Here is a 20,381-nt window from a genome sequence, read left to right on the forward strand (position 1 = left end):
AGACAAGATTAAAGAGCTTTTCTTTCATATTTTGTTCTGCAAGAGCTAAACTGCTGAAGTTGAAGCCACTGTCCTTAGTCCATTTGGGGCTCATAGGATTTCATGCTGCAGAACTGTCCTCATAAACCCTGACTGTCATAGAGTTTCTAAATTCTCTGATAGTTTAGCCCATATCTGTACTTGGAAATATCTGAAGCTATTTTTAAAAATGCATCAGCAGCTACGTTATTGCTCCCTCTTGATCCTCTGATAGTAAAGGAAAAGTGTTCTTGCAAAGGCCATAAAGGCTCAGCTCTTTTGGTCAAAGTATTACAGTTCTAAGGAGGAGTCTCAAAAAGGATGTTTTGTGTAGTTACTTGATTAATGCTGGTTCAGGTTGGGGACTGGACATGAATTTAAACAAGCTAGGTCTTTAAAAAGTGACCTTTGCTTAAGGCTGTGAACATGAGAAACCACTTCAAGAAGTATAATTTTACCATCTCTCCAGCTGTTCTGATAAGAATATTTGCTAAGAAATAATTTGTGAAAATACCATAGTTTGAACTTCTTTCAGTTAATATTCCTGTGCTGAGGGTAGAGAAATTAGAGAAAGTGACCTGTTCCAAGCTACCAGCTCACAGAGAGACATATGGAGGAGTCTGGGGTTTTTTTCAGAACAAATCTTGGTTGTAGCCTTTGAACACATCAGGATTCAGGTGCTTCTGCAGGCTTTTTATATCCCTTTCTCTGTGTTTAAATAAACCAGGCAATTATTTCAAGCACTGGTATTGGTAGTGGTGGAGGCTGAGGAGCAGCCCTGCCAAAAAAGCCTAGAGGTCCTGGTGAACAGCAAACTGGACATGAACCAGCCACAACCCCTGGCAGCAAGGACAGCCAGGAGCATCCTGGTCTGTATGAGCAGCAGTGCAGCCAGGACATGGAGGGAAGTGATTATTCCCTCCTGCTCAGCACCCAGTAGGTGACTGATTTATAACCCTGGGTCCAGTTTTTCTCTCCCAGTACAAGGAAGTTATTGAAGACCTGGGGTTCTGCAGAGCCACTGAAGTGGGCTGGAGGCTGAGCTCTGAGCAGAGGGTGAGGGTGGGGCTTGCTCAGCCTGCACAAGGGGAGGCTAGGGGGGACCTAACAGCAGCCTTCAGTCTTTATAAAGAGTTCCTCAGGGAACTGGAGCCAGACTCAACCCAGTGCATGCGCCAAAGAATGACAGACAAAAGGCATATGTTGAAACAGAGGTTCAGACTGGATACAAGTGAAATACTTAGCCCCACAAGGACAATCATACATGGAGACAGGTAGCCCAGAGAGGTTGTATGGAATATGTTTTGAAAGTTTTAAAGATCAGACTAGATAATTCCCTCAGCAAACTGATCAGGGCTCACTGATGACCCTGGTTTGAGCAGAAGAGATCTCTGACATTCTTAACAACCTGAAGTGTTATGATCCTGTTTGTACCTATCTGTACATGATACAAAAAGTAGACATGTGTCCAGAAGTCAGATTTTTAAAGATTTAGAATTTCCATTCTAGGACTAATCCGTGCATCTCAGCCAAGATGGAATACAGTATCAGTATGATATATTAACTTCTATTACATGTGAAATAGAACATTACATTAATACAAACTAACACCTTACTAAAAGCCTCCCAAGGAAGAGGTATTTGCTTGAAATAAATAAAAAGAAGTACATACTACTTGCAAGCAAGAGCTTTTACTAGGACGTATCTTTTGGCACTACTACAAGGCAATTAAAGCCTTGCAACATTTGTGCAAAAGATGCAATGGTAGTTGTTTCATCTGGGGAAAATAAAGCACTGATGCAGTCACATGAGCTTCACAAGATAAGAGGAAGAACTGAAAGCAGAATCAGAATTCACTGGTTTTTAGACACTCAAAAAACTTGCAGTCGCTGAGTCAAATGCTCATTATAAGTACTTGCAAATGCTTTTAGTCTCCTGGGAAGGGTATTACATGTATGATTTATTTTTTCCTGAGGACCCATGAGAGCTGCATGAAAAGCAGCTCAAGACAGCACCATGTGATTGGTGAAGTGTGTAGTGCTTCAGGCTTTTGCTGTCTGCAGAAGCTGAATATGCACCACAAGCTTTGCCATGGAATCCATGAGAAGAGAACCTCCATTTGAATTCTCAGTTTTGTCTGAACTTAGGTCTTCTCTTGGGTAACAATACTGTTTTTTTGGAAGGAAGGCCTTGCACAGCTGGTAAATAACAAATGGATTGAGCAGTTTGTTTCTGATGCTGGTAGGTAAATGCAGTGTCACTTGAGTACATGACATTCCTTTCCTTTTTTGTTGCAGTACTTACTGTCTTCATTCACATGCTGCAGCAGAGGAAGGTGATTTGCACTTCAAGAGGAGTAAGTTAGAGCGAGCAAAGACCAGTATGGAAAACCCTGGGATAATAGATGCTTCCACCTAAGCTAAAGAGGAAGAACTAGAAGCCCTGTAGGTAGGGATGACAGGGGAAAAGTGTCATTGTTCTCAGATAACGTGAAATGCTGCTGGAGATGCATACTCTCAAGTATACTCATGCATGAAGGTATCATTTTCTCTTGAAATAGAAGGAAATGAAGAGGAAAGTTAGCAAAAAGGTATACAAAATATGTCAGTCATAACCAATGTGAGGTTTGCAGTCTAGATAAGGATTTTCAAATAGGAGTACTTCTGCAATGCAGACATCCACTGACACCAACCCAGGCTTGCAGTGGGAGCTGCACGAGGAGTATCTTGGGGTGGTTCTCTGCTTTGAACTAGTAAGATGAAGTTTCTTTCAGATCCCTTTACTGAGAGATTCTCTTCACAAATGCACTTCTCAGCTACAACCTTTGTATAAATTAATCTTCCCAAATCAATTGTACAGTAACCTTAATAATTTTTGAGGAGTGAAATCCTTTTTATTTCTGAAATATTCTCCAAGAGAGACCTGACCTTACAAGTTTTTCTTGTGTATGTATTCTACCTTTGTGTTCAGAGTTCACAGGATCTGACCCTTGAAGATTTAGTGTAAGATTTATTTTATTTATTTATTTAATGAAAATTAAGTAGTAAGACAGAAAGATTTAGAAGTCTTTCACCTGAGTACAGAAGTTAGATTTAGCCAGGAATTCATAATGTAGTCATAGCAGGCACATTTACTTCTTTCTATCTTAAATGTACAAAACCAGCAACAAGCAGCTCACAACCCAAATAACAGTTCTGTAACACTGACCATGAGTGTTCTGGTGAGGGTGCAGACCTGGATTTGACCACTGGCATCCAAAGTGCCAAGAGATGTTATGCAACATGGGAACATGTGGTGAGAAGCACAAGTCCATAGGGACAGCACAGATCTAAGCAGTGCTGTAAAACCCTCCCAGAAGGAGTAGCTGTGTTTGGCATTCACTGTGCAGGTTCAGTGAAGTGCTTGATCTTTATGTGAAGAATAATAAAGAAAATAATACTCCCACAATGCCATCCACACCTTTACTGCCTTCGTCCACTACCCAGAAACAAACATGCTTGGGTGGACTCTTGGTCACCCAAGTGTGCCTTTCAAGATCAGAAAATCAGAAGCGTTCATTAACTTTGCCTTTTCCTGCTCCAGCAACATGGTAAACATGCCCGAGTTACTGGATTAAGAAAATGAGGGTGGCACAGACCAGATTTTGTTCTAGAATAACACAGGATTTTACTTTTTTTCCCCAATCACCAAGTGTGCAATGGTATCAATAAACTGATGTTGCTCTCAAGAATCGCTGCTACGAGCTACCACAAAAATTATTTCAGTGCAAGGGTAAGTGCACCGTTTTTGTTTAGTCAAATTTTAAAACAGGTCTCAAAACTCATACTCTGAAAGCTGAGAGATGCCTTTTCCACACATCTGGGGGAGTGTATGGAGATGGAATTACCTGTTTCTCATGCAGAAGCAAGATTGCTTCAGAGCTGCTATGCTCCTCAAATCCATATCAAATCGCTCTCCTGGGAATGAAATCTTGCATTAAACACTGTTACTAAACATATCCTTTTTCTTTTTATTTTTTTCTTTCTTCTTCTGATCTGCAGCTTTTGTGTCTGGTAAGGATGGCCATTCTGACTGGTACCAGGCTTCACAGGGTTGTGTCTTGAGTTTTAAAGAAGACTACAGCTACTAACAGATAAATAATCATCAAGGCAATTACAAAGATAAATAGATTTCTGCTCTTACAAAATAATCCAGTATAGGAAAGAAGCAGGCTTGCATAGTTCCAAATTCTTACTATGCAGCATAGCACATTGTTGCCATGCTACCAGATTGCTTGCCTTGATATTTAAATTTGCCCTTAGATCTGTATTTAAAAAGAATGAACTGTTAACAGTACATTGAAATATAAAATAACCTGACAAGACGTAAGCCTCATCACCAATTTGTTAATAGTTTTTTGGCCTCTACAGATTTTAATTTTCTTTTCTAAAATAAACCCCACCATCACAACAAATCTAAGATATGCACAAAGCAATGAAATATGGAAAGATTCTGTTTGGGAGTGCAATAAAGGTTTTTATCAAAGGAGGAATATTGATTATAGTTTCCATAATTTAAAAAATATGCATTTTGCCTGCCTTACTAAATGCCTCTTGCCATCTTTTGTCCTCTCCAATTTAACACAACAGAGGGAAATCAGAGTATGATGATACTTTCTTGTTATTGATGTATTGTGGAGGAGAAAGGAACATTATTTCTATATGTGTATGTGTGTAGATATATATAAAATGTCCTTTAGGCACAAAATCTTGTGTTACTGGAAGACAACTCTTGATTACAGATAAGGCAGCTTTAAAAAGAAACTTATCCCTGTGATATTCTTAGCCAGTCAATCAGTGTGGCTTTAATTATGTAGAAGTATTTGACATGTTATGGCCCAGGAGATAAGAGCTGTTGCATATTAGATGAATGAAAGGGAAGGAATTCTGTTGGTGACTAGAAATTCCATGCTCAGTGCTGCATTAGAGGCATAAAATGAGCACTGGAAGGGAACGCTTCCTACTAAATAGTGATTTGCATTGTATTGCAGATTCCAGCATTATGGAGGTTGTTGGTGGCAGAATTCTTCATTTCTGGTTAATGACTGCTGGCTTTATTGATGGAAGAGTTGCCATGAAAAAACCTGTGTAGTATCAGGAATGTGCCTTTAAGTCAGTTGTATTGGTAGGAATTTTTTAGTTTGCTTGCCTTTTGGTTTGGTTGATTGGCTTTTGTGTTTTGATTTTTTTTTTTTTTTTTTTTTAATAATTAAGGGCTTTTCTTTATATTTTCAGTGGTAGGTGGAAGTCTCAGTTTTTACCAAGTAAAAGGTATCTGTTGTGATACTGGTTGTTTTCAGTACTTGGAAAGAGACCACCTTAAGGTTTTTCCACATCTATTCCACACCTGTCTGCAGTGATAATAAATGAACTGTACAGCATGTGTTTAATTTGGTATTTGTCCTCCATTCATTATTCAATTCGTATGCATTGTAACTGACCCACCAACTAACAGATTGGGGGAGAAATGGAGGGGAATTATATATTACAGCACTACTATACCTTTGCAACAGTATTATTTTCCTTCCTGTGCATATATCTATATTTGTTTTTAAAGTTTTTTTTTGTCACAATTCAGTAAAATACCTGTCTTATTCTTGAGCCAACATTGATTAAACTTAGACATGTTGACATTTTTCAGTGTTGGGACTCTTACAATATTTCATGGTCTAGTTTAGGCTCCAGCTTCTGGTGTGTGAGAATCACAGCTTTGAGCTTATACTCAGGCTCCAGGAATGAAGAAACTATGAATTTGTACTTTAAACATCTGTGGACAATATGATACCTTTAATTCTGGAGTTCTTGTGATTTGCAGTGCTACAGCAATTGTAATAGAAATAAGTTCCTTAATATTAACCAGCACCTGCTTGAATGTACTAAGCTTGAGTTGCCAGTCTTCTTTCTGATATTACTTAACGTTGTTATAACCATTGGTGATAAATATAAACAAGCCAATGTCATCCAGAGTTTCTGAACCAGCTGTTTTATCAGTGAACAGTCCATGGTGTTACATACTTTCCTCTATTCAATGATATTCCTATTTAAAGTAGTAATTAAGTAAAGTAGTAACCTGCTACAGTATTGGTAAATGCCACTGGAAGGTTAGGAAACAAAAGCTGTTTATTTCTGCTCTAAGATTCCCATCCTCCCTGTGCCTTGGCACAAGGAGTCTTGTTTCTTGACAGGATGAAATCCATATTGTCCTTAAGATATTACCTCTGTCCTCATCAGGTAAGCTCGTGGCTAACTGTGGCTGCCAGCTGAGGCTGACCCTCCCTGCCCGGTTGGCAGCTTGCACAAGTTGGTCACCGTGACACCGCCTGTGGCTCCTCAGGCTGGCCCTGTGGCAGTCCTGGCCTCTCCTCCTCCAGCCTCAGAGGCTCAGCAGGGTGGATCCTGTACCCGAGTGCATGCCAGGCTCCTTGTCAAGGATCATCCTGAGGGACTGTCACAAAATAGGGGAAATTCAAACAGAAATTCCTAAATAGTAAAGTCTGAAGGTTATCATACATGGGGAACTTAACACCATAGTAGCATCCTGATAAAATGGAGGTGGATTGGAAAAGAAAGATAAAAATCTATTGTAGTGGAGCCAATGAGCCAACCAAGTGTCTAGGACCCCTTGGTGGAAGGCATTTAGAAGGCAGCAGTAGACTGTCTTTGCTCAAAAGACTGACCTGTCTAAATAAGACTTCACAGTTTGGTATCTTCTATTTAAATTAATCTGTCACAGGAAAATAATAGTGTAAAAAAGTGGTACCAGGCCAATATAAACTCATATTATGGTATCAAAGGTTGCGAAACACTGGATTTAATCAATAACACACAGACCAAACCTCTACTAAAACCTGAATTATAGATATATCTGTAATTATCAGAGAATATAACTTAAATGTACCTAACTGGAAAATCTTAATTTGGTTCTACTATTTAGTTGCATTTTGCTGTTAATCTTCTTGCTGGCTTAAACTACAAAGATAAAAAGAATTAACTCTGTAGATTAAAATATTAAATGTTTTGCCTATGTAAATATGAATAGCAAGTTCTCTGCTCTGGAGACTATAAAAGGATGGCTTTGCAGTTATTACATTATTTTCATTGTTGTTTTCTTTACCAGTACTGTGTCACTGGGGGTGGGAATGAGGGTGTGTTTGATTTTTAAACAAACTCCCCAAAGTCTACTTTATTAATTTTTCAGCTGTAGACTTATAGATTTTTAAGCTGTTTGTGGCAGGAATGTCTGCAGAATACTTAACCTGATGAAATCTTGGTTAATAGACTTTTCCACAACACATATAATTTAGGATTTATTTGCCCCCAGTTGGAAGTTGTCACTATAGCAAATACAAGAGGAAGAATTAAATGGAAGGGAATATATAATGTGGTTGTTTAGGGTTTGCATCTGGTAAAGGGGCTGATATCAGGAGGCACAGAAGTTGATTTTACCCTTGCAATGCTAGGCTACATAGGATGGTACAAAGTTGGATCCTGCAGGGAAGCCCTCTAGGAGCCTTTCAGTCCATTGGGAGAGCCCAGGAGAGGTGCACACAGTGTTAGGCAGTTGTTATTTTACAGTGTGGACAATTTCTATTGTAAGGGACTGTGACATACCTTTAAGTGGCTGAAGTTGACCTTTTTGATTTGAACTGGGTGCAGCTCAAGCATCTTTGAAGACTTCAGTTTTGCAAATGAGCTGCAGCCTTCCCCGCAGTGCTCCTGCCCCTGGGAATGTCCCACAGCCCCAGCAGGACTGTGGCTGCTTGTGGCTGCAACACAGGAACTTCTGCTCACCACCAGGAGACTGCCATGGGCTGGTTGCTCAGTTCATTCAGTTGTTGTTGATAATAATAAAGCTTAGAAAGGTGAAACAGGGTTGACCTAGTGATAGAAAAATAGAAATTGTTCAAATTGCTAGAGGAATTAGTCTACGTTTTGTCTTTTCCAATGAGCACAACAGTTATATAATTAGTAGCCTCTAAGGATCATATTCTGCCAGCCATAATACTTTGTGTCACATATCTATATACTTATGCAACTGTAGACATTACTTACTTTAAACCAGATACCAACATTTATATACCTATTGCCTTGAGCATCGGTTGAAGACAAACCAGTCTATTTATGATAAATAATGAAATTACTGAATAAATCAGCAAGACTCATACTGCCATTTACATTCTTGCCTCAGTAACTACTTACTGCATGTTTAGTGATGAGAGATGCAGAGTTCTGAATTGGAAAATTCATAGATAACTACAAAATAGACTGACCTACAATGTACCAGTGTGATGCCTCAGTGATTTTTAAACTGTTTCATCTTTAAATGAAAAATGCTAATTCTTGAAAGTGTTAGCCAAGCGCGTAGGTACATTTACTGAGAACCTAGGAAATGCATGCTTATTTAAATACATTTTGCAAAACTTTATCTTACAACAAATGAAATAAAATGCTGGGGAAATTCTTGTTTTCACACTAGCTTTTATATGTATCTATTTCTAAAGACATTAGAATATTAGAGAATGTTATTTCATTATTATTCCCCTAGTCCTTTGCTAGTCAATGTATCAGGTATGGAGCCTGAGGCTTGTATGTAGGTGTCTTCCATGCTGCTGGCCAGCTATAACCTTGGGGTACAGCAACCTTACACTGCAGGATTAGTGTCTTTTCTCCAACAGATCTGCTCCATAGAGTTGGCGTTTTTTCTGTATTTTACATCCTGCAGTTAAGCCAGCTGCAGCCAAAACCTAATCTCTTGTTTAGGCCAACTGTAAATCTAATTAACCCTGCTGACACTGCATCTTATTCAATGACAGAGTACACTTCCTCCAAGAGAATGGCTGAAGCTGTATTAAAACTTTTTAGAATATTGTCTAACAGTGAGTTTTCAGTGTTCTTCCTGCTCTGTGCTGCACTGTTGCCTGCTTAGCCTGTCAGTTACTGATAGGGAAAGTCTATGTACCTGTGTGTGAAGAAAAAGGAAAAAAAATCAGCCCCAAATGTAGGGTAAACACTTCACATAGTGATGATTTTGACAGACCTCTAGAACTCTCAATGTTTCCATCTCTGGCAGAGCACAGGATGGCAGGGAAGACAAAGGAGAGATAGCCAGCTATCCTCTTCTGTGCTCTCATGAAGCTAATGAGCATGGAGGAGTGACATGCACAGAGTCCAAGACAATTCAAGAGACTAAAAAGATACAAATAGCATAGTATGAGCTGCCAAAGGCTCATGCCAATCTGTTCTACCATTTCTGCTGGAATATTTCTGTTTACTCTTATTTTCATAATGACAATATTTCAGCTTTATCAGACACCTGTAGAGAGTAGGATCTACCGTCTCATTTAGAACAGTTGCTCTCCCCTAATGACTTGGCAAAAGTGAGATGAACATTCAGTTATCATCATGAAGGTCCAAAGGAAAATGAATGCTTCCTAAGACCTTCAGTAGGCTGATGTGTAAGGGGAACTATGCTCAGAAGTGATTAATTTATGGGGTATCATCTCATAGCATCAAGCTTGAATCCTACTGATTCTGTTGCATTGTTATAGAAATCACCTAAAATCAAGATGCTTTTACCCAAAGATGGTCAGAATCTTTAAGAAATATTCAGTCCCTTGACTTTGTTACCAGAACCACTCAAGATGGGGACTAAACTGCAGGAGTAAACAAAGGGTTTGCCTTGTTCCCCTGCTTTATCTAATGAAGCTCAGTTCTTCAATTTTCAACAACTTCTCCAACTAGACAAGATCCACACGCCTCTTTTCTCCTCTACAAGCCATTAGGATCTATTGGGGTAAGAGCTGTGCATCAGAGCCTAGACAGCTAATGATGCCTCCCTTCCTAGCTGTAAACGGAGCAATTTAAACAACACAGTTAATACCTACAGTTCCAGCACAGAAAAGGCTGTTAAATCAAGAATTTCACTTGAACTTTGCCTGCAGAGAAAAGGGTTTTTCCACCTTCACTGAGAAACTTTTTCAAGCTAGAGTAGCCAGTTGAGATAGCCAAAGTCACATTTTTTCAAAGAATCCTTTAACTGTGAACTAATTGCATATTCTATTCATCCAAGATGAATGTTATTTGTACTTTGTGTAGCATCAGAAAAGAAATGAAACTTTGAAATCTTCTGTTTAGGCATTGAAGATACTGAGGAGAAAAAGAAGGGAAAAAATTAGCTCAGTTCTCCAAAATAAAAGAGCACTGTCTTTGGTACTGCAATTTCACAGATAGAAATCTGCATAGACTAGTCTGTTTATCTGCTCAAAGCTCTTTACATAACTGGCACTTTGTCATCTTCTGTCTATAAATTATAGGCAGTCATTGCTGGAGTGTTGAGTAACCAAGCATAGAGTTTGCTGCTTTGCATATAAATGGAGCTACAGTCCTGGATCTATGTGAACATAAATATGGACATGAAGGCATCCTTGCCCTTCAACTTGATACCAGAAACCCCCCACCCTTAATGCCACACATCTGTGGATGCTGGTATAAATATGAAGCAGATAACCTCTTTGGTTCCTTTAAAATGGAATGATGGAAATTGATTTGGGAGAAAGATGTGAGTGCATAAATCACATCAAACCAAATACAGGTTGTTACATGAAATAGGCAAATTAGGTAACAAATTTTATGTCAAGTGTTTCTCACTGACTTGGTGAAGAGAAGGCTTTCTTCATATATTACTCTTTGCATGGATAATACAACAGTAGAGACTGTTTTACTTCTCAGAAACCTCAGTCTGGATCAACCTAATTTACATCTTTTCTAGTGTGACACTACAGTAACATCTGGAAATAGATCCTTAAATAGAACAGGAAATAGGCTTTATCTAAATATTCACCTTACTAATTAACTCTTCCTGACAGAGTTATAAGGTCCTGGTCTTTCAGTATACAGAGCATGTTACAGCTGGCAGATTTAAACCTCTGTGTAAATGCTTGGTACTTTTTTGGAAAGCAAAAGATCTGTCTATACAACCAAAAAACTGTAGAGAACCAGACTTCAAAGGAGCTACAACATCCTCAATGTAAAACTCCACCTACCCCAAGTGAGGATAAACAATGATATCATTACTTAAATTATACTGGTTACTGTGGATGATCCATCCATAGCTGATTGCTTCTTTTTCATGGCATTAAATAATGTGCTGAAATTTGCATTGCAATAGAATGGTAGGCTATTTTTTTTCAACCAAATCAGGTAAATTCCACCCAGGTCCTCTATATACAACAATCCAATATTGAAGAGCATTTTGGCTACCCTGTTTTTCATCTTTTGTTTGCTTAAATTATTTTCTGTTGACATAAAGGACAGCTATATTTTTAAGTCCACTGTTGGGTTTCACAGATGTAGGTTTAAGGAGATTATTTATGCTTTAGGATTTAACATCTACCAACATGCTGTTCATTTGCCTGATATCACGGGGGACTAGTTCTTTCATTTGCAATTTATAAATCCTCATCTTCAGACTTTGGTTTTCAGATAGCTGGATGTTTGAAACATCCAGCAGTTATTAATTTAATGAATTTTATCTTAGATGAACTAAGTGTTTATTCAACCATCATGATATATGATAGGTCCAGGATTTTGTTTTAAAATTTAAATAGAAGAGGTAATGCTAACCTAGGAGGTTGTTGAGGAGTCACCTTGGGAGCCCTCCCTCAGTCTGATGCATGTTTGATGAAAAATGCTGTTTTCGTGCATCCTTTACTGAGAAATCTGGTGATTAACTTTCCAAAAGGACAACAGCAAAAGCTCAAAAGCCCATATCCAATGCTTTTTCCTTCCAAAAACCTTGCATTTGGAATGAGAAAGTCAAACTTGTGCTCTGTGTGCCTAATAAGACCTTAAGTGTTTGCAAAGGTGGTAAACAACTATGTGGCTGAGTCTCATGTCAAGTTTGTCTCATGATACCTCAGACAAATGCCTGTAAATGTGTCTGCTGTGGCTCATACAGAGTCTTATACTCCATGCAGACCAATTTTTCATATTCCTGCAGGAGAAGCTCCATCCACTATGCTTGATAAATAAATCCTTTATTCCCTGTACAAGTCTAGATCTTGAGATTATACCAGTTTCTGATGCTGTCATACATGGGACAAAGCTACCAAGTCCAGGGAGAACAGAAGCTCTCCAACATTTGCTGTGCAATAAATGATAACCTGCTCATAAAGCAGGATGCCTGGAACATTAAAATGCAAGAACAGAAGGTGACATCAAAATGTGAGCCTTGCCTGAAATGCCTGAGTTAGCCAAATCTCTGTGCTGCTTTCAAATACACTGCCTATTCTTTTATAATTAAAGCTTGAAATTATTTTATATATGGTGCAGTGATTGACTTCAGAATGGAGAATTAAAATAATCCCTATGAGAGAAAGCTTCATAATAATTAATATTGTTATGCTAGAAATTTGAAAATAACCCTGTTTCTTTCTCAGTGGTTTTCATTCTGTTCTTGGCAAGCATTTTCCTATGCTGTGTGTTTTGTGCTATGAGAGCTAGTCTGGATTGGTGATAGGCTCGAAACTCAAGCAGTTTGTGCTCAAATGCCTTGATTTGATAATTCTGAGCTGGGTGCTGTGAGTTTTCAAAATGCAGTCTAGCATTTTACAGGGAGCTGCAGGCCCCACTATAGTCTTACCAAGAGCTCATCCTGTATTTAGTTTTCTTTGGACTGTGAAAAATCTACAGAGGAAAGAATTTCCCCATTGAAGTTTCATTATGTTTTTAGAGCTACTAAAAAAAAGTATATCCTGTTATACTGTAATTTTGTAATATAATGCATCTTAAGCATGTTTTGGTAACATCAAGTACCACCAGATTATTAGCATTTTATGGAACTTACTTTCACCATTTCGAAATCAATACTTCATCATCTCTGATAGTTAAAGACTAGAAAAAAATGCAGATAAACCAGAAAGAAGACTATGGTAGAGGCAAACAGTTGTGTATCCATTCTGCACCTGTGCAAAGGTCATTTTCATGCACTAGAGAGCTGAAACACCCTGCCAGATAAAGCCTGCAGCATGTAAGGAATGCTGAAAGAGGCAAGGCCAGAGGCAGAGCCTCTGGATCTTTCTGTTGTTCTCGTGCATGTATTGGGAATCTTGAGCAGATGATGCAGAGCAACTGGGGAAAAAATCACTTCCAGAACGGGCAAATCTCCCCATTCCACAGTACACATACAGTGCTATGCTCTGACAACATAATTTGACCTTGAAAAAGTCAAAGTGTTCTTCACAAACTTCCAGAAATGTATTATTTGCATGGAAAGGTACCTGGTTTTTTGCATTTAAAACAAGAATTCATTATTCCATGCAATGTCCATGTTTAATTTTTTATATGTCATTGGTGTTTACCACAATTGCTGGTACAGATCTCTACTGTTTTAATATAGTTCAGCTGATCCTGACTAGATTTACTCTTTTTTTGTTTCATAGTTCTACTAAAGCTTTCAATGGTACCTGTCCATGAGGTGTCTTGTACTACATAGAAGTACCCCAGGGCATTATATAAATTAATATTCCATCCATGAATGTAGCTAGTAGTTAATTTATCATTTGGCAGTGAGAAACAAGAGACTGGATTACTGATTAATTGTAATGAAGCTGAACAGGATGCTCACGTGTGTGCTGAAACAGACTACTGTTGTACTAGTAATGTCCTTTGCAATAGGCAAGCTGTTTTGGAAGTGTTAAGTCTGGCAGTTTAAGAAATAAATAAGAACAGTGGTAAATAGTACCAGTATTTTTAGTTTAACTAATTAAAATTTTATGACTGGCAGAGAGGATTTGAGTTTATGGCATCTTCAGATTTGGCATGGGGAAATAAGAGAATTCTCAGGAGTTGACTTCTGCTGTAACCTGTCATATCTTATTATGCTGTTTCCAACTCTGTCTGATTTAAAACAAAACAGACTTATAATTTATTCTTCACTAAAAAGAAGAGGAATGAGAGCCCAGTAAATGCAGCCAGGAAGTACATCTGAAATAATACCATGATAGCTGTGACTGTTAGGAGCAATTGCATCCAAAGATCATCCTAAGAACAATTGTGTCTTGCCTCCTAGGAAGAAGCTTCAGAAAAATACCATAAGGAAATATTCATGGATTTCAATAATTACCTGATCTGTAATTATCAAATGCAGTCTAGATAAGCACAAGAATGTGCCCTCTTAAGCACACAGACAAAAAATGAATGGGCCAATCTCTTCTGTTGGAGAGCGTGTGTGTGTTCCACAGAAAGAGATGTTTGTGAGCCCTTTCACCTGGGCTTCAAACATCTCTGCCCCAGGAATATCTCTAGTTATATTTGTGAAAACATGGCTGCTCTGCATTAAAACTCCTTTTAGGTTTTAGATTTTATTTTAAACCAATCATAATTTTAAAAATACAAGACTTTCCTTCCTAATGAATTCTTGTGCAGTGTCACAGGGCCATATATAGCCTGCTGTGTCTCATCCTTAACTGATGTCTGCAGCAAAGAGATACAATTGTGTGAAGGACAGTGTGGCTTAGGATTGGCTCTTAGCTTTGGGATGAGGCATGGACAGGGCCAGTAGTTAATTCTGTAAACCTCTGTCAGACATTGTGGATGATAGCAGAAAAAGTTGACAGTCCTTTAATCCAGTTTCACTGCCACCATCTTTAGCCAAGACTATTCTTGGAGTTTTCTATTTGTAGGAGAAATATGATGAAGAATAGTAATAAAAACAGTGTATTAAATGATTCAGGAATTCAGTGATTTAGGAATACTAAACTGTAACCCTCTCCAGGTGATCAGTGCTTGTAAAAGGAGGCAGCTCTGGGCATGCCTCATGTAATCTCAGAAGGGATAAAATGCCACAGTTGATTCACAAAGCACTGTGCAAATTTGGCTTGTGTTTTGTCATTGTTCCACCAGTTAGGATTTACTGTGTTGATCAGTGGATTCAGACAAGGTGATTCTTCAGCATTTAGTATTGTTAGTGCAGAAGCACCTTTACATGCAAATGGAAAGAGTCCTTTAAATCTTCTCAGAGAGACAAGGGGAGACTGGACTCTCCTGCATGACTTTGCATCTCCTTTTAAATAAATAGCTCATATATCTTTGGAACAGGAACATTATCCTTAAAGGAGTGACCATATGTCACTTCCTGCTCTTCTGAATAGCTTTTATTTACTGTAGTTTCATAAAAGGCACACTTAATTACAGATTTCCTTAATGTATATTTTGATTTTATAGTAAGAATAGAAGTTAGGTACCTGCAGTGTCTGCTCCTGCTTTGGAACAATGTTTTTTTCCATTTGGTTTGCACATTGGTACTTTGTACTGCTGTCTTTTTGTGCCCTATAATTTTCTAGTCAGTCATCCTCTATATTAGCTTCCTAATTCCACAAAAAAAAAAAAAAAAAAAAGAAAAAACATTCATTCCTTAATTGATCTGTTGCAAATAGGCTTTAAAGACACAGCTGCTTGTGTTGCTTGTTCCTGATTCTCTGCTTTATACATATGCTCCATTCCTGCCTCTCTTTACTCCACTGCTCTAAGCCTCCTTCCTTAACTTCACCCAGACCTCAGCACTCCTGACAGATGTAAAGTACAGCAGCCTTGTTGAGAAGAGCCTTGACTGGGTTATTCAGCTAATTCCTCTGCATCAAGTCATCGTTTTAGTGCTAAAGAACTTTGAGGAAAAGGCTTAAATTCACCTGAGCTTAAATTAAGTTTGAAAGTTGAAAATGTAGAGAAAACAAAATCTCAGATCAGGCTCCTGAACAAACAAAATATGCTGCCTTGGGGCTGCAGGAGTGCAGTTGTAGCCTATCAGGCTGGCAGAAATTGGAAATAGCATTCTCATTTTTCATGCACTATAATCAAATTGGATGCAGATTTGCAGACCTGGACAACAGTGACTGGATATCATTGGTTATTTTTGAACTGCACAGAATATAAACAGTAGGGGTTTGGGGTATCATGTAGTGGATTTTTGCCAGTGTTTCCTTTATTACCTGTAACTGGTGACTTGCAGTGATTTTCTATGCAGAACAGCAGCTGGTTTATTTTCTTCTAACTGCTTGCCACACCTGTGTTTCTGGATGCAAAGAAAATCTTTCTCAAGATAGCAACTAACAATTCAAGAATAGAAAAACACTGAGTTTGATAGTTTAAGGCTTACCTAGGTGCTAATCATCAGCCCTTTGAGCAATTTTAGAGCCTTCAAGTTTCACTGCTCAGGTAGTAAAGGTGGCACTATGATACAATTAAGGGCTTTTTTATTACTGAAGCACTAGCATTTATTTTTAATAAGGTGCTCTAGTCCTTTTGTTCAGACCTGTGAACTGTTTGTTCTCCAGACTCCTGCTTCACAGTTTATGGTGCTGTATTTGGGCTGCAGCTGGAGCTGAATAGGAAAATGAAAATAAATAAATTGTCACTATTGTTTGAAGTTGAACTGATGAAACTGAATTATCTTTGTCTAGCTTTTTAAAATTTACAGTGACCACAGTCATGTATCAGAGGCAAATCAGAACACTTTGGAAGAGATTTTGAAAGATATCTCATCATAATCCTAATAGGCTAAAAAGAACTGATGATATATGAGATTTACAGATATTTGATATTTGAGATACAGATATTTACAGATATTTGAGATTCTCCAGTTTAATATCTGCTCCTCCACCTAATGTACACAGCCATCATTTACTTACTAATACTTGCAGGGTATATAGGAAGGTTTATTTCTTATTTCAGTTTATTTCTAAGATCCCTCTGTGTTCATACCCATCACTTTCTCTTGGATTACACTTTGAATCCATACCCCCAGCATCACTGATGATATAATTGATTTCTGAAAAATATTAAGAAGACTAATTAATTTATCTTAAAATTTAATCTAAGTTCAATTATGTGTTGACTTTAAGTATCCTTTTCTGTATGACTCTGTGTGTGTTTTCAGCAATTCTGTTGTAAAACCAATGATGAAGGAATAGATGGGTGAATTGCCCTAGGAAAAATGAATCAGGAGATCTCTGGTACAGACAAGGCTTTGTCCATCAGACTGCTGCACTAACTCTAGGGAGGTGGAATCCATGATTTTGAAAGAAAAATACTAAGACGAAAGCAGAATGAAGCTGGCAGTAAGTGTGACCAGTTAACTAAATATGATGCCTAAAGAGTTAGAAGAATACTCTATGTTTCAACTGTGTCACTTTTAACTTCAAAGTATTTTGATTCTAAAATTAGAGATGTTCAACTAAGAAAAGAATTAATAACAAAATACCTACTTCCTCAAATGTTTTTATGCTACTGGTATTTTTAAGAATCTTCCTAGTTAATATAACAGTTATTTTATTATAATACCATGATATTCTTGACAGCCTCTAGAGATTGTCTTAATGTTTTGTGCACTGGAAAATAGCAGCTCTGTTGAGGAAATGAAACTCACTACTAGATGTGCTCTCCAGCAGTGTAACAAATATTCAAGTGTAGCAATCAGAGTGTAAGAGATTGATCAAGATTTGTGTCCAGTTAAAAATTTACATTAATTTACTACTTAGAACGGACTAAGTCAAATTACACATTGGTTTTCCTAACAATAGGCAAAATACCTATTAGATGTTAGAAAAAAGATTATTATCACCTGCATATAATCTAGTAGACAGTGTTTACTAGGGTGTACAGTGTCTACTGTGGTAAAGTTCATTTTTGTTTCTTTTGTTCCTGTGTGCTTCTTACTTAGCAATACAGTGTTTTAGGGTTGAGTCCCTGCTAAAATGTATCTCAAAGTAATTGCAGTGAAATAAACGAAAACCCAACTAGGAACTATAATTCATAAGATCTTGAAAGTTTACTTTGTTTTTTGTTATCCATCTTTCAACTCCAGTGGAGTAACTGATCAGAAATGAAATGTCTGCTCTTTTTATAGAATGACTAAGCAATGAGTTCTCTCTTCCTGAAGCCCTCTGCTCCCCAAATTAATCATGATAATAAACCCATAATTTATTAACATAATCAACTTGATTTGTATTTGCACATGTATGAGTTCCAGGTTACTCAGGGCTGCTGTATAACCTCTGAAGGTGTTGGATGTTTTTTAAAGAACAAGTACCACATCCTCATTATTGTTATTATCCAGTAGGCAAAGGTTTTTTGAGTCTTTTGAGGAGTATGTCCTTCATGCATCATCTCAGCATGGCAGCTTCTGTTTGCCCACTATTAATTTCCTGTTTGTAGGAGCATTAGTCCTCTATTTTTGTGGTTCCTTTATAACTTCATGCCTCAAGATGAGGATGAACAGTTCTGCCAAAACAGAGTATGGCACAGGCCCTTCTTATCCCAAAAAGGAAGTTACTCCCTCCTTGACCTTTAAAACACATACTTGCTAAAGCTTTACTTGACTGAAATGTGTGGGGTTGTTCCTCAGATCAGACTTGCTAGGAAACCTGAAGTATTTCTGTAAATGCTTGCGTTGGAATGCTGCTTATTGATTCAGAGTGCATACATGGGTTTGTGGGTTAGCCTAGGAAAATTGCTGCAGTGTGGTGCAGTGGTACAGCAGCTCACTGCCACCTCTTGGCATTAATCCCAAGGGTTGAACCTTATCACAGCCAAGCTTTGCAGTACTTTTAAGCCCTACTGTGTAAATGACTTGAGAAAATTAACTGATCTCTAACTGTGGATCTCAAGGACATTATAATAAAATAATGTAGTATTACAGAAATGTACAGTGAAGTATAAATGGCAGCTTGTATAATACTATTGTACAGGAAATGCATCTCAATAAGCAGAGAGAATGTGTTTGGAACCAAGCCATCACAACAAGATCAATTAGAGGTGATTGAACTCAGAGGCCTATTTAAATTACTTTAGTAGGAAGCGTTAATATCTTAAGTACAGCTTCTAGGAAATGTGCTGTATTAGCTGTAACTTCCTTTCACAGACTTCTAATAACTGAACAGACAATTTACTGAGTGTGTTATAAAAGACTGCATATCTTAAAGCAAAATAATTAAATAGAATATTAACTGTTGAAAAATTCCATTTTTAACACAGCACTAGAAATTCTTTCATGTCTAACCCAGGCCACTTCTTAAATTTTTAGAAGACTTTAATTTCTTATTTTAGTTGCTTTAAAACTCTATTTGCATGACTGCAGCAGCAATTGTAGAAGAATAGGAGGGAGACCAATACTACAAAACTTGCAGATAGAAAAAATACTTACTGAAATACAAAGAACTTTCCTTTCCTTACTTCCTGCTGTAATAATTTCAGCTATTTTTGTTATAGAAAGTTCAGAGTTAACATCAAGTTGTTTGTAGTGTGTGGTAAGAGAGAGAAGTATTTTGTGGTACATGTAGATGTCCTACATAACACCTTTGTAGCCCAGTTTCATAATTTTTTCAGGAGTTCTATGTCTTTGCAAGACTACCAAGGGAAGAAAAATTAAAAAAAGAAAGTTTTGGTTTTTTTTCCCCTGCAGACATGAAGGGTTCAACAGAGCTACAGAACAAGTTAGAAAATTTTCTAGCCCTTTGTGAGAATTTCGATCTCAGCCACGTAGGCTTGGGGCAAGTCACCTCAGACATGTTCAAACACAGCTGCAGGTCCTGAAAAGTGGCTGTGACTACAGCCTGGCACTGCTCAGTCCCTTCTAGTCAGGCAAGGCAGCAGCCAAACACTGGAACAGCTTCAGCTCAGCATCCCTCAGGGCTGGGAGGAATCCCAGCTGGAAGCTCTGGAAGCACCCAGGTCCCTGTGCCTCTGTGCCCTGCTCTGCCTCCAGAACTGGAGCAGCACAGGGGCTGCAGGAGGCCTGGCCAAACTGGGACTCTGAGAACCCCCTGGATTCTGAGAACCCACTGTGTTACAGTGGACAGCTCTGGGAGGTCATTAAACAATGGCATGCTAGTTTCATGATTATTCACAAAGCACTTAGAATATTAATTATCTCTCTTACTGTAGGTGAAATTTCTTCGTGATCGTGTCCAGCTTGTGCAGAAACATTGTCTGTGTTCCCCAGAACTGCAGTCCTTCCACCACCCTTCAGCAGAGATATGCTAAGAGTCTGGACTAAATCCTAAAAAAGAGAGGAAAAAATATCCAAATTGTGACATAATTCCTGATATAAGCTATTAAGCTGCTAGCCAAAAAGGAAACTATGCATGGAAAACTTAGATTAAAAGTAGCATTGCAAATAAAAGTACCTAATTTAATCTGCCAAAAAACTATCACATCAGTTTATTTTTTGTATAATGGGGCTTTGAGCAGCCTGTTCTAGTGGAAGGTGTCCTTGTCAATGGCAGTGGGGTTGGAACAAGATGATCTTTAAGGTCCCTTCCAACCCAGATC

General features: G+C 38.1%; 1 protein-coding gene and 1 long non-coding RNA gene across 9 annotated transcripts in view; one reads left to right on the forward strand and one right to left on the reverse strand.

The window, feature by feature from the left end:
• APBA2 (amyloid beta precursor protein binding family A member 2) overlaps positions 1–20,381 on the forward strand; it is an 84,073-nt gene that overhangs the window by 1,726 nt on the left and 61,966 nt on the right. The gene's annotated exons all lie outside the window — the stretch shown is intronic.
• Positions 3,015–20,381, reverse strand: part of LOC135280834 (uncharacterized) — a 47,465-nt gene continuing 30,098 nt past the window's right edge. Inside the window, exons 2-7 of one of the 6 annotated variants that reach the window (XR_010347648.1) lie at positions 19,990–20,109; positions 16,366–16,434; positions 16,210–16,283; positions 16,043–16,125; positions 7,668–7,934; positions 3,015–6,501 (exon numbers count right to left, since the gene is read on the reverse strand). This is a non-coding gene — a long non-coding RNA (uncharacterized LOC135280834). Of the gene's footprint in view, positions 6,502–7,667; positions 7,935–15,298; positions 15,422–16,042; positions 16,126–16,209; positions 16,435–19,989; positions 20,110–20,381 lie in introns of all 6 variants that reach the window. The other 5 variants (XR_010347649.1, XR_010347651.1, XR_010347650.1 and 2 more) reach the window with 5 other exon arrangements.

This window comes from Passer domesticus, chromosome 14 (genome assembly GCF_036417665.1).
Source record: "Passer domesticus isolate bPasDom1 chromosome 14, bPasDom1.hap1, whole genome shotgun sequence".
Taxonomy (NCBI): Eukaryota; Metazoa; Chordata; class Aves; order Passeriformes; family Passeridae; genus Passer; species Passer domesticus.